General features: G+C 37.6%; 1 non-coding gene across 1 annotated transcript; it reads left to right on the top strand.

The window, feature by feature from the left end:
• Nucleotides 1–15075: 15075 nt before the first annotated feature.
• Nucleotides 15076–15147, top strand: Trnad-guc. Its single transcript has one exon. It is a non-coding gene; the product is annotated as a tRNA-Asp (tRNA).
• Nucleotides 15148–15660: the final 513 nt, after the last annotated feature.

Genomic DNA, 15660 nt, shown 5'->3' with positions numbered 1-15660 from the left:
CTCCATACCTTTCTCCCCAGCTGTTAGATTTTATTGTGTCTGGAAAAAATTATGATAAAAATATGCCGTAAAAATGGAGGGAAAGGGGTAAAAAATATTCGACGGAGGCTGGTTTAGCTCGGAGCGTGGGAGGGAGAGTTTTTTTATATTTTTTCCATTGTAATATTTTTTCATCCTTCCTCGTTATCTATCACCTTCATCTCCCGAGGCAGATAGAGGGTTGGGTTCCTTATCCTCCATTTCTCTCATTCACGGCACACACACATACAATGACCGTACGCGCGTCCTAGCCTTAACCGTTCGTTCAAATCTCCAGCGGATCTCTCTCTCTGTCCCGGCACCCTTCTGCTTGCTTTCGCTTTTTATTTTATTTCGTTCAGGCATCCGGCGTTTTCCCCACACGTACCAAAAAGCCCTCCTCCTCCTCCGGGCACTTCCTTCTCTTCTCTGCGGGAGGTTCGTCCTTTCTTCATCCGTCCGAAGGGCGTGGTGATGGAGTCCTCGCCACGCCTTCCTGCGGACCTCGAATTCTCGCCTTCACCGCTTCAGCCAAATCCTCACCTCCCACGCACAACGCATGGAGTTGGCAGAGCACGAGGGAAAGAACATGAAGGGGATCGGATCGGTGTGGTGGGATAGAGTGCTGGCTCCCCACTCTTTCGAACCGGCTTCGAATCCAGACGGTGACAGAGATTTTTCAAAATGAAGCTGATGGCTGGTGAATTAACTTTGTGGAAGTTATACATGATAAAATAAAATCACTTTCTACTTTCCAAACAATTTTAAAAATTCCCAGAAGCTGCCCGATCCCGAATTTACTATTTCCCTCGCTCTCACTACCTCTTTCTAGACTTCACCCTGTCTTATCATGTAATATAGGGTTATCGCAAAACAATTGGCGCGGTTTCAGCAATTCATTGGAAGATATTAGGATATAATCTAAGATATTAGGGTGGCAGAGAAGTCTCAGAGACTGGCCGATCCCTGCTTGAGTGTTGTGTGGAGGACATTTCAAGCGCAACACTCCGTCCGTCGGATGGGACGTTAAGACGTGGCCCCTTTCGAGTCTTTCATTTAAAGTAGACTAATGCCGACGCCGGATTTCTCTCCACTCTTCCCTCCTTACCCTTCTTATCTGGCACAAATAACCTTAGTTGTCGGTAGCCTCCTCCAAATACCATACCATACCATGAATATGGATATTATATTGTTATGTTCGCTTTTACTTCACAGACAAATAAACACAAAAATTAGAAAATACAATTGTCCTGGGTTTTTAATCACGAAGAAAATCGTGAGCGACGACACGTGCCATCACTTCATAAATCAAATTACACACAAATTGCAAACACAGTTGTTTAGTATTCAGGACGAAAAATCGAGAGTGACTACGCGTACGACCGGACGCAACTATTTCCATTGCATGACTCCCCATTTGTTTATTTTCTCGTCGTTAACAAGAATTGTTATACATTATTTTTTGATTCCCATTTTTTTTGCCACCGATAATCGTTGAAGAACGGAGGCGCCTCACAATCCTATACTTATACATATCACATAAATTGTCGCAAAATTTTTTTTGGATATTTTTCTGCTTTTAATTTGTATATTAAATATCGGAATTTGTTTTTTAATTTACCCTTTTTAACAATATGGATTGTACTATAGAACCCGGACAGTACATAGAGGTGCTTCGTGATTCCCATAACTATCTCTGTCACATAAATTATCACTCAGTTTCTTTAATATAGTTTGCTGCTTTTAATTTGTTCATTCAATATTGGAATTTGTTTTTAATATTCCACTCTTTATCAATATGGAGGTATTTCATTGCCATCTTATTTATGAATTAATTTGAAACATCTATTTGTTTTTAGAGGCATTTTCAGGCCCATTTTTAAGAACAGTTTTCAATATTATATGCCAAATTTTAACCTTGGATCGATACTCGTTCGGAAGCTCACTAAGTGTTTCAATCATTAAATTATCGAAAGGTACTTTTCCTTGCGTTTTTCCTGCTGAAAATGGATCAGTGTGTGATTCCTATCGTTCCAAGAGCATAAAATATTTCCATCTGCTTACGCATGGTATCTTTGTCATATCACCAACACTCGTTCAGTAGGTCAACTGGGATCTTACCAACACCTTAGCTCATTAAAACACTGCAGACATTAAAATTTTGTGACATATTGAATAAAAATACACAGTAATACGGAAATCGTCATCAAAATCGAAACTAGTATCGCATACATTCAAATGCAAATTATCAATTCTAGGAAATAAACATTAATAATTTATTAACTGGCTGCCTACACCAAAAAAAATTCTTATATTAACTAGTAGGGGCGTGTCCAAATTTCTCACAAATATATAAGGCAATATATTTATCTTTTTTTGCACGCATCAAACAACCTTGCCCGAATGCTATTCTATTCAGATTTCTCTTCACCTGAGGTCACTTTAAAAATCAAGGTGTGATATTTATAATGTTTTCAAGTCACTAATCTGCTTGAAGACATCATTCACGATGGATAAGTCAGCGATGACGCATATAACATAAGATTCAAACTTGAATATATTAGAGCCAGCTTTTCTTTCATGGCTATATTACTTCAGACCCATCTATCTCTCTGAATCCTTCGTTATAATTCATGCTAAATTATAAAAACCTATTTACAGATACAATTTAAAACTTAATAAAAAATAAAAACTAGGCTAGATTAGAGCTGAGTCAAATCATAGTATTTTCACAGTTTCAGTATTTAAGTGCATGTCTCCGTCTTAAAATATATTGTAAATATGAAAATTTATTTTCAATCCCACCAGCTCATTGAGAATATAATTCTGTTCAATATCATGTAATACCAATTTGAATGGGAAAAAGTATAAAGTATTTTGTTATTCAGTAATATTTTTATATATAATCATATTCAATGTTGATTCATAAAATTTCAAATGGACGTAGTTCTGAAACTTACAAAAGCAAGTAAGTACCAAATTTAACGCTCATCCGATACCCGCAAAATGGGGTATTTTGCGACTTTAAGCACTACACGCCAAATAAATAGATAGATAATAAATATATAGGTACACCCGAAATCCACCTGCATCGAATTTTTTTCTGCCGGCGCACCCGTCTAGAGTCGGACACCTCTAGCTTCGAGTGCGAAGTAGTGTACTGTTCACATTTAAGGTGATGCTGAAATGATTTAACGGATATGAATCGGCAGAATCCTTTTTCATCAGTTCCAGTGGATTAGCATGAGTCCGAGGGAATGAATGTATTCGTGAAAAAGCACTTGAGTGGTGTTCAAGGAAACAAGAGTGTGAAGAGGAGGTTTTATTTGATGTGAGAGATACAAGTGGTCAAATAAAAAGGAAAGTGATTCATTAATTTAATTGCTCTTCTTCGCCAAGCTGACCCGTCAAGTACGGTTCCGGGAAATTGCTCGAGCATATTAGATTGCTGCTGAAACTGAGAGCTTTCCACCCTCAGAGCAAGGGTTCGAATCTGGTGGTGAATGAGGGTTTTTCCAATACATTTCCAAATTCCTAGATTCATTTCTAAAAGGCGTAGCCAATCGATGGATGATTGTTGCTATGGACTTCCGATGGAAAATATTAATAAATTGATTACGATGGACAACGAATATTCGAATGCCTAAGCAGAATTTGTCCATAACCGACATTCGTTAATTGTCAAGTATAGCAAGTGGGTATATAAAATTAAAAATTTTTCTCATAGATTTATATCCAAAGTTGGCAATGAAATGGACCGATTTAAAATCCAGGGCATTTAAACTTCACTTTAATTGATCGATAACTTTCCTAGAAGAGAGTTTGTCCTTAGGAAGCTAGAAAAAAATATTCAGTTCTCTGAGGTTTCATGTCAGAATAAGATTTCCAGGCAGTCGGTTAATTATTCAAGAAAAAATAGATATCATTTTTCCTTTGCTATCCTCCACTTCACAGAGAAAACTTGACGATAATGTACCCATCTTAGGAATTTCAAAATATGGTTATCACCAATCTAATTGCCAAGCGAGTGTACTTTAGGCAACGCCATTTCAATGATAGCTCCGGTCCATCAATTCGTTTATTACTTTTGAAATCTCTCACGCAACACAAGTGCTCTATGGCTCCAATTTTCTCTCCACTGCCTTTCTACTCCCTGCATTTTACCCCTAATGTATATCCAGCTCTAAGGCACGAATTTTCTTAGAAAAAGGATGAGATGAATGAATACAAAAAATGAATTTATTTTAACTACTACAACGGAATTATTTTCCAAAATTGTGGCTAGTAGAGTAGCAGTAACCGTGGGGTTGCTTTTGAAGGCATAAAACAAGTTTATAATATGTTGCCAAGGTTTTGTTTAGATTTGAAGAGAGAATTGTCGTCAAGGCCACTCTTTTGGAAAATAATTCCGTTTGTACAAATTAGCAATATTAGTTTATATCCTTTAGTAGCCCTTTATATCCTATCTATTATTACAGTGCTGGGCATTTTTCCCAAATTTGTGACATTTTTTTGTAATCTTATAACAGTATAGAGAAAGTTGAAATAAAAAAGCAATACTACCCAAGAGTCCACCATCTAGTGCATTATCTATGCACTAACTCGTCAAAAGAACAATTCTATGTGGATATCCGACCGTGATATTAATGCGACCGTGATATAACGGCAGCAATATAAAAAGGAGCAAATTCAAACGGACATAATACGTTGCCTGCAATTCTACAAATATTCGCGAGAAGGTAATATTACGTAATTAGCTCTCAAAGTGTTGAAAGATATTAATTTTTTTTAAAGACTCGTGTTCAACGTTAAAACCGAGAAAATTTTTATAAACAATCAAGAATTTTTGTAGGTGACAGAATCATTTTATATGAGGTCACACAACTTACCGTTCGATAAAAGGGATATAAACAAACTCGTCACTGCCTTCCTAAGTTAAGTAGAGTATGTCTTGTGAGAAATGAATGATTGCGAACGCAAAAAAATGACACCAGCACCACCGACCAGCTCAATTCCCGGATTCCTCATGACGTCGTTGGAATGATAGAAACAGCGATAAGCTCACGTTCCTGCGGGGGGATATAATCGCAACGGAAGCCATTCTCGATTACATCCGCTCTCATTACAGTTCCTTTTACCTACGGAGTTTTTGTAGCTGCCTTCATACGTCCATGCTTCGTTTCTAAATTATTTATAATCATCGAGGACAGCGAAGTTAATGACAGAGGTCCATTGGCAGCATACCGACAGAGGCGCATACTGTCCATTTACCGTATCTCTTACCGTAACTATCAGTACAACTAATAGCTAGCTAGCATACACTGTGCCATTGGGACCTTCCTATGGCTTATAACTACGTAGTCACAGTTTTGATATCAACTTCTGAAGGCTTATGTACATGCCACCCATTGGCAGTATGTATGTCTATCCTTCAAATCCATTGCAGAGCATGAATAAATATCGATTTATATATTTAATTATATACGTACATAGGCTCCCCACAAACATGCCGCCGCATTTTGTATATTCTCACGCTTACACATTAAATCACGCTCATGAAGTGGGAAATATAATATCCACAATAGGCAAATGCAAGTTATGGTTGAAAATTTGACGATATGATCAACGTGAATTAATAGTCTTTATGATGGCCTAAGTTAAACTTAAATCGATTATAGGCCGCATTAAACGCCTTCAAGGATAAGCAAGCAAATAGACCACCAGAAAATAGTAAAGTAATTATATAGTGCGTATAGAAAACAACTATGTCCTCGCGTTGCAATTGTTATCTTTCTAGGTAGACCCAGAATTGCTATTTGCCTATGTGGACCTAGGCAGACCCGTCTCAACGATCTAATGTGACGTAACAAATGTGGATATAAACAAAGCCCTGACTCCCATAGTTAAAAATGATTGGAGTATACAATGGAAGTAACCTACGATGTGTAACACAAATTGTATTCGGTTCTAAATATGAAGTGTAATTTGTATTTCCTATGAAACTGTACAGTTAATATTTTTTCAATCACGGTTATGAACTAACAATAAGAGTTAAAAACAATGAGTAATACGACAACTTTCCCCCAAAGTCGTATGGATACGTATACTGAAGCTGTTCAAGCCACCTCAAGTATTGGCATTTAAACTGGAAGAAAGCTATAAAACTACCTGAATTAAGTCATAACCGCGTTTTTCTACTATTAAATGTAATAATAGAATTAATGTTCATTAGGTACTTCTTTTCTTTTAAAGTCATGCGCAATGATTACCCTTTCCCGTAATCTTTCCAGAAAAATAATTTATTCCAAAAAATAATCCACCATTTAGTGATAAGTACTGAGGAAAATTGAATACAGCTATTCAAACTATGGTCCATAAAATCAAGAAAATATTCAATCAACAGGAAGTTGTACTTTTATAATGGAATTTTTTAAAGCCATTTCATGTTACTTAACTCGGAAGTTATTATTTCTTTTTTTGTGTAATTTTTAAGTCGTAAAATACCATCTACTGTGAAAAATTGAAAACAACTATTTAAAATATGGTCCATGAAATCAAGAAAATGTTAATTAAACAGGAATATATACCTTTAACAATGGCAGTACTTAAAAGCCATTGCATGCTACTTCACTTGAAAGCCGCCATCTCTTTTTTTTGTAGTTTAAAAGTCATAATAAGAAGAATGGGATAAATACCACGTGTGGAGAGGTATATCGCAAAAAACAAAACAAAGTATAAAAGCGTGTGAGTGCTTGGCCGCCGCATTTCCAATGCGGTGGATGGCGTGGAAACTAGTAAGAGGCACTTCCAGGGACTCAAGAGATGCATTGTTCTTCGCCGCGAACAGGAGCCGCGTCCGATAAAACGTAAATGTTAGGCATGCATGGATGCGCTTGGAAATTGAGGAGGAAACGCATGCGAGCGAGTTGGGAAGGGTTCTTTCTTTGCATCTCCGCGAGTCATTTGCCTAGAGGGTTGAAGGAAAGGAGTGGTCGAGCACCACCCGAGCGGAACTGGAGAGAGAAAAAAAAGGTTCACGTGAAAGATTCCTGCGGAACACGGAAGCTTATGGAATCCATTTTCTCTGTGATTTAGGGTTCACATATTTTCATCAACTGCTGTACGAATATTAAAAAAGAGGATCCACAAGTCGGTTTCTAAATGTATTGCCACCAAGGACATTTTAATATCTGAAGGCTCTGTTTCCGAATTTTTAGCGTTGTCTGAGTTCCGCTTGAGAAATTTTGGCATTAGTCTCTGACTGGTATTTTAAGCTGGCTAAGTTATTGTCTTACCAGTGCTTTGCGTTAAGTGAAAAATGCTACCCTAATCATTAGTATTGAGCCGGTGATTGTCACGGTGGTGAATTTTTCTCTGGGAAATTATGTTTGAGACATAACTTAGCAAAGCTACCAATAAAGTAATTAAAGAACGTTTGCGGTCTACGATGGGAATCAGTGGTGCTCCCTCCAGTTAATTTTAACCCTCTTGGTTGTCACCGACCGCACATTTAAATGTGTTTGCAAAAGCCGCCACTCGCTCCGATGACGGACAAAATGATCCGAGGAATTAAGTTATAATTAGGGTTGTTAATCGGAATTTTTATTCATAAATTTTCGATGCGATTTCTTGTAATTGCATATATTATAATGCAACATATCGGTAAAAATAGTGGATCACATTGCATTCATCACCACGCTGCGGAAATTTTTTAATACAGATTAAAATGCGACCGAAGTGGCAACAGAAATCAACCGTAAATAGGATGGAATAGGGTAGTTTCCTTCATCAAAGAAAACGAAAGGCATTGATTGCGATTCGTTGCCCACCACGTGGGTAACGAATGTGGAATTCGATGTGTTAGTGTATTCATGATATAAAAACTATTTGGTTTTAGAAATCCCACTTCAGACGAATGTTGACGGTCAATTTTAACCTCATTTGATACAGGCAAGATTGGCGCCCATGCGATGCCACTCCACGTGACGTCACAGGGACCTAGATGCTATACGAGTAGTCAGGAGTTTAACATTGTCTGAGATTACCAATGCATGCATGAGGCACAGAGCTCAGGGAAACATCTCTTAATAATCACCTATTAACATTGTATATGGTCGGAAAGTTTCCTTCGTTTGATAGGGTATTAATATTCCTTATTTGAGCCAGATGCTAACTGCTAGCAGGGTAGGTACTCTACGCTACCGCCATGCTCGGCAGCAAGCAGCCTGCATCGTGGCAGCGTTCATAGCCTCTCACCCAGGTGGCCTCACAAAGCAACGGCCAGACGTCACATGGGCTTTTCCCAGCATCCATACTTCGCCGTCGCGTTTTCGCGCGTTTTAAAATTTTCACTTTTCAATTAATCGCGAAAATTATATATCGTCATTTAAAAATCTAAAAGCGCAAATAATCTAAGCGCAAAGCGCAAACTCCAGGAGTAATAATCTTTCAATTTAGGCAATAAAAAATAAAAGGAAACCACCCTATTGGGCTCCTCTGTGCAGTCCCCTTGCTTTTTAAGTACATGTATGAGCCCTATCAATGCCTACATGTCGGAGATTAAATGCATTGTAAAGCAAAATGACTAACTGACTGGTGAACGAATATGCGCGGAAGATTAATATGGATGGCCTAGAGTCCAATTTGTTATCTTAAAACTTAATACTTTATATTCAGTTGAAGAGGAATAGAATAGTAGTACTATCGTGAATGAATTTCAACAATGAAATTCTCAGTGACCAACGTAGAATTAAAGAAGTCCATAACTCGTTAAAAATAATAGGCAATGAATGAAGTTGTTTTCGACAATTCAAGGTTTTCAACTATTTGCAATTTTGTAATACAAATGTTATTTAGATCTAGGTTTTAAGTTTTTCACATTCACCGTGATATTGCCGATGTAATAACTTTTTCTAGATTAAGAATCACTTTCGTGGTTCGTTTCAAAAAATAAATATCACTGTTGCCATTGACAACTTCCACTGAACTATGCATTATACCTTTTTTTACAGGTAAAAGCAGAGCTTTTGAACAAAAGACTTAACTTAAAGGAACTTTTTGGATTCTACGAAAGTAATTCATGTCTGACGTTTTATTACACAACTCGTGGACCTAATCGATACAGATGAGTGACATCCCTGATGACGGCGCCGACTTGGGAAGTTTTCGTAGTCTGTAACATTTTCAAGGCACATGGAGCAAATTTTATCAGAGGAAGTCAACAGGCTCGATGGATAACATGTATGACTCGATGGATCAAACGTATTTATCGACGTCAGGTAAGTTTTACCCCTGCCAAAAAAAATCAAAGCGGTAATAGTTTCCACATAGATGCATTGCTTTTCTTGAAATATTTTAGTATTTTTTCAACTCGGCCGATTACATGGTCTTCATGGACAACTATTTCACTTAAAACAATTTAAGTTCACACGCTACATTATTTTTATCAATAATTTAATGAGCAATATTGACTATTTGTGCGTTAAACACTACTGGAGTTACTTGCCCTTGCATTTAAGTTTATCACCTTCATAATTATTTTTCGGGGTAGTGCCGCGGCAACTCGTTTTTGGTGGACGAAATTTTCGGGCACATTCCAGCTCCCGTCTTCGGGTCCAAATGATCTTCAGAGCTTCTATCATTTATTTAATCAGGCACGCTCTAGTTTTCTCGGTTTGAATTCCATTGCTGGAAGAGCCGTTTGAAATATTAAGCTAAAGGATAGCCGTCCTCCCTATTGAAGTTCTTCTCGTGATTCGCCATTTAAATCGCATCTCTTATCAGCTTATTATCAATTTAATCACTAAGGAATCCTCCGCCCGGCGGACTCGGGTTCAAATCCCGGCAGTGGCAGAGAGTTTTCAGAGATTGCCCGATCCCTGCTTGAGTGTTGTGTGGAGGACATTTCAAGCGCAACACTCCGTCCGTCGGATGGGACGTTAAGCCGTGGTCTCCTTGGCGCCTTTCGTTAAGAGCAGGCTAATTCCGACGCCGGGTTTCTCTCCACCGTTCCTTCCATACCCTTCCCTCATGGCGCAAATGACCTCAGCTGCCGGTCGCCTCCTCCAAATACCATATCATACCATACCGGAATCCTCCGTAACGAGTTCCTTACCAGTGAAATGAAATCCCTTAACAATAACAATTTTTCCTAGACGATTCATCATACATAACATCCCGGATAAAAATCCAATATTTTTGGAAAAGAGCTTCGGTTGAATCTATGAGCTGCCAAAGAGTAATGTCGTCAATGAGTGTCACATCGTTATTTGAGTAGAAACAGAATCCTCAGGGATGTAGCGAGTGATAATTCTTAGAACTCTCCGATGAGAGAGTCAATGGCGCTACAAAAGATTTATCGTTGACTGATGAGAGATATCACTCATACGAATTCCCAGGATAAAGGATACAAGTCTGCTCTCTGTAATCGCTGCTAAGAGGAAAAATTGTAAGTCTCCTTCCCAAGAAGCGCATCTTGAAAGTTCAAGCGTTTTCTTAGAAAATGAACTCGTGAATAAATTATAAATTAAGAAGGTCTGAAGTTTTGAGAACTAGTGAGGATGGGCAAATATATAAAAAGTATCGTGGGTCGCTACAAAACTTCCACTTGAAAAGTAATGGATTGAAAACTATGACGCGACTCATTTACGATGTTCACACTTCGTAACATTTTTACCGAGAAATGAGAGGACTGGTTCCTCGAGAGAATATTTTTTCAGGAGTGAGTCGAGGAAAATACCAAAAAGATGAAGTTTCCGGAACAGCTTCTCGAAATGGGATTCCCCTTCCATATTATCCCAACTCATCCTTCATTGGTATGCACCACCCGGCTTCAAAGATGAAAAAAATGTAAGGCAACCATATTTTTCTCTGCATTTGAGTTGCTTCTCTGCAATGGACTAGAAAATTGACGTACCAACAACAGTGAGAAACATATTTTAACCTTTTCAGACATGAATTGATTTCAAAAGAGGAAAATATAGCTCTTTAATAATAATTACTGGCTTCAATATTTTTCTGAAAAAGGTGTAATTTTTATCAATATTCGTAAAAATCAATAGGTTGTTTAAACGTCAAAAATTTTGATGATAGGCTCCTTGGGTTAAGCAGAAATTGTCATTGAGATACATAAAGTGGCTGTAAGTGCGTGTCCAATATATTGGACGCCGGGTCTGAAAGAGTTCCATTTGGAGAGTGCATGTATTCACTTGCTCTCTCTGTAAGTGTAAAATTTATTTACAGAAGACTCCGAAATAGAAGTACTACACAAATCATCAACCTTCCATCAAGTTATTGTATCGAAAACAGCTGCTACGGTCAGAAATTCATTCTTGGGATTGAATAAGTTTATTTTTTAAGTTAAGTCGTGGATTCGAAACAGACCCATTAGCTGTGGCGTAGCCACGGTGGGAGGAGGGGTTTCCGGTTTACAACTTAATTACATTCCAGGTTAATTAACTTAATTACATTACATTAACCGGGTTACAACCCCCGGGTTTAAAAGAGGCGCCAAAAACGGGTAAGATGTCCTCAATAAACCCTCGGTCCCCGGAAAGGCCCCGAAATCTCCGATTAACCCCTCCCCCATATCAAAATCCCGTCACTGTCTATGAGTACTCTGCGGCATTTCATTTAGGAATATAAGTGTCGAATTTCTTATAAATCATACGTAAGTTTATATCCATATTTTTTTATCAATAACAGTTCCTTATGACATATTTTTCGAGTAATGATACAACAGTTCTCGGGTTTCCAGCCAGGTCCAATGGTTTTTCTGCACCGACGTTTCGAAGGCTAAGTCTGCCATCGTCTGCAGGGTGAATTGATGGCAGACTTAGCCTTCGAAACGTCGGTGCAGAAAAACTCTTGGACCCGGCTGGAAACCCGAGAACTCTTCCTCCAGTCTATTCGCCGGGAAAACGTTAGATCCTTCAATAATACAACACATTATTGAATATATTTTGATCTCAGTGATTATTCTCTTATCAATTTATTCGCCTAATTCTTTCAACGGCAGGGCATAACATATGTGTAGATATAAGATCCAATTTGTCAAGCACCACACAGCACACCCCCCTTGGAGTGGAGTAGACTGGGGTTACCTGATTTACTTGAACGTTAACCTTAAGATCCGGTGAAAAAGTTGGAATGACCTTCTTGTGACCCCTTGACCGAGACCGGCTGAATGAATTATGATAGCCACAAGGAGGACGATTAGTACCAGTTCGTGGATGAGAAGAAGTTCAATCTAGGCTACTCGATTCCACTACAGTAAAAACAGTAGTGGAAACCCGTCTCACCTCAAAGAAGTCAATAAAATTATGGAGTCAAGTTAAATATGCTATGAAGTGAAACATCGACATTTTACCAAAACAATTTACTTCATCATTGTAGGTACACACCATCACGTTAACAAAACTAAGGTAAATTGCCACCTTTAAGTTCCACAATGAAATGAAGGCGGCAATAGTTAAGAAGAATGTAAATTTATCTTACATTATTATTATCCTGCAATTTTCCGAAGCCCAATTTCAATACAAATTTTATATGCTTAAATCTGAAATGTATTTATACTGAAATATAAACTTAATTCCATATATTAGAGATAAAAATAATCCCGACTATGCGCAAATGACGGACACAAAAATACTAAAAAGCATTTCTCCTGTTTTTCCTTCCAAAATCCTCATTGGGCAAATTCCCAAGTCTGAAAGACCTGATTGCTATCATTCATTCTCTCAAAAAGCACGTAATTTATAATACAAAGGCAATAAAATAACATTAATAGATATTGGTTTATGAAACTCATGCAAATATTAAGGAGCAAAGATATGCCAATTTGTAACTATGCCTTGATTATTGTTTTAATTTTCCCATTTAAATGCTACTCCACTGAGTAACTTTACAATGATTAAAATGTACCGTAAAATGTATTGAATTTATTGAATGTAAGAATGTTCTGTGGTTTCTTTCAAATGAAAATGAACTAATTTCGGACCTACCGCACAAAAGGCATTAAAATTTACAATGAAGACCAAAGGAAAATGTTCACCTGGACTGCGGAAAGTAATGGATACGTTAATACAAGGGTAAGTCAATTATTATCCGCTACGTAGTTATATAGTTTTTGTGCACAATAGTACAATTATTACTTAGTTATAATATTGCGAATTTGACATAAAATTAAATAGTATTATCAAAATTCCGTTGTGGCAAAACACTGTTCCCGTACTGTACCGAAAGTCTTCGATGAATTTCGGCCCCTGATACGCCTATCGACAAATCTTGCAAATGGAAGGCGGAGCAGCCATGATTAACAGCACAATAGCGATAAGGAAAGTAGCCTAGCAGCTTGAAACTTGCTAAGACATAACAACAAATAAACAAACCATACGTCAATAAGTTATAATGACAGTATTATTAAAATAAACAATATACTCAATTTCGGATGATTATTGACTTGTATAATTAACTATATTAAAGTATTTTGAAACCTTTATTATAAATATTATATGCTCTTACAATGAGGCATATTCATGTGCCTGAGTATGCCACAGAATGGAGAAACGAAGGCGATTCAAAATAAATTTAAAAAAGGGACATTAATAACACTGCGTTTTCTTTCATAATTACGTATGTAGCATAGTAATATCTGTAGTCATCGATTTTACCTTAACCCAAGTGTAGTATTGCAATTAACAGAAACGGAATAACTGAGTTTGCCGTTAAGGTGAAACTTCAAATGGAAATTTCTAACCTGAAAAATCTACTGAAACGCATGCATGCTACCTCGCCATTAAAAGGGTAACCATGGGATGAACTTAAACTAAAATTATAAAATCAATAAATGCCTATTTTTCAGAATACGTCGTAGATATGGTCATTACTTAAGGTAAAACAATATTCATGCATGGGGTTATAAATGGATACATGTGAAATAAGGAAAAGTTTTCAACAGCGTTCCTGTGCGGTCAACATATTTTGCGCAGGTAATCGCATCTCATTTTCAGATCACATGAGTGATAAGATCACAATTTTCCTGATTTATGGATTTATAGGTACTGAAAACATTCGCGGCTGGGGTATTATTTTAGACTTCACACTGTACGTAGCCGCAACAATAAAAGGATAATTACAGTAACTTAAGTCCTTCGTCACGAAAAATATCTGCGCATTCCGCAAAAAATTCCCACTCAACCTTTACAGATCTGATGCTCGAGTCACGAACCGGATTTTTACTCTATCCTTGAGTTTAAACGTTTCATTCTGGGGGTTGGACCACGCTAATCCAAGGAGGAAAAAACCGCCGTGGCAGCGAAGGGGAATTTCTTCTAAGGTCGGCGTGCGAGGAAATCTCATGTGAGAGCAAAACGAACTCAACCGGATGAAGGATTGTTCTGAGGCCGGATGTGGACGTTCGACATGCCGCCACTTCACGGACCAGCTCGCGTAATCCGCATAGCCCGAATGCAAGGTACACACCCAGCCAAGTGTAATCGCGCGATTCACCTGACCAAGAGGACACTATGGAGGAGGCCACATTCCATCCCTTAGAGTAGGGGTATTCAACCTTTTTTGATGCAAGGGCAGTGCAGTAGTTGGGCCGGTACGGCGTACTCCCTAAAATCCATACTCGTTATAAGCGTATCGGTTAAAATACCTTCGCGGCCGGATGTATAATGCATGTTCAGCTGTTGGAATTTTTGGTGAGTACCGCCCAAATTTTTTTCCAACTACAGCACTCTGCAAGGGCCAAAAATCGATTGCAATTCGTCCGGAGTGGCGCAATGGTCCACGTCACTTTACGACCACATCAATAAAATTAATATATCAACATATAATTGCATAACGCAATGAAGTTTATTGGCTACAAATTTCAATCAATCAATGCGATTTTTAACATCGTTTATTTTGAAGTGAAAACTTCTTTAGCGTCGTTAAGCACTTTTGCGGGATGGGGAAAAAGCATAGAATTCGCGTGAGCGTCACCGACCCGACACCGCGATCGCTACAGCGATATATATATTTCGGTCTTAAAATTCGTCCCTTAGTACCACATCCTCGGTAGTATAGTGGTCAGTATCCCCGCCTGTCACGCGGGAGACCGGGGTTCGATTCCCCGCCGGGGAGGATCATTTTTCTCAGTTTCATACAATTTAAAAAAATTTACAATGAATATTTCAACTACGCAGGCTGACTAGGTATAGTAAATAAACTTTGTTGATATATTGTTAATATATAGACTGTTAAAGTCTTTTTGTTTTAAAAATATTAAAATTGAAAATAAAAATCTATAGTGTATATTGTATAAGTTCATTAAATATAAAGAGCTCGTGCAGAAGAGTGAACACGCTATAAAAATACTGGTCAGTACAATTTAAGGCAGTTTATTTTATGTGCATAGTGAACAATTATAGGTTTAAAGCATATTAAATAAAAGAAATAAAAGCATATTATACATTAATATATAAATGATGTTACTTTCTATTCATACACATCGTATTTTTAATATGTATTTAATAATAAACAGGTTGCTGCAAAAAATAATTTCCATTTTTGTTGAAAAATGAGTATTACTGGAAAAATTAGTTCTTTAATAATATTTAATCTATATAAAAAATAAATGGATTATAATTATTTCAG

The sequence above is a fragment of the Ischnura elegans genome, chromosome 3 (assembly GCF_921293095.1).
Source record: "Ischnura elegans chromosome 3, ioIscEleg1.1, whole genome shotgun sequence".
NCBI lineage: Eukaryota > Metazoa > Arthropoda > Insecta > Odonata > Coenagrionidae > Ischnura > Ischnura elegans.
Note: the sequence above shows the minus strand (reverse complement) of the source record. Positions and strands in the feature narration are given on the sequence as shown.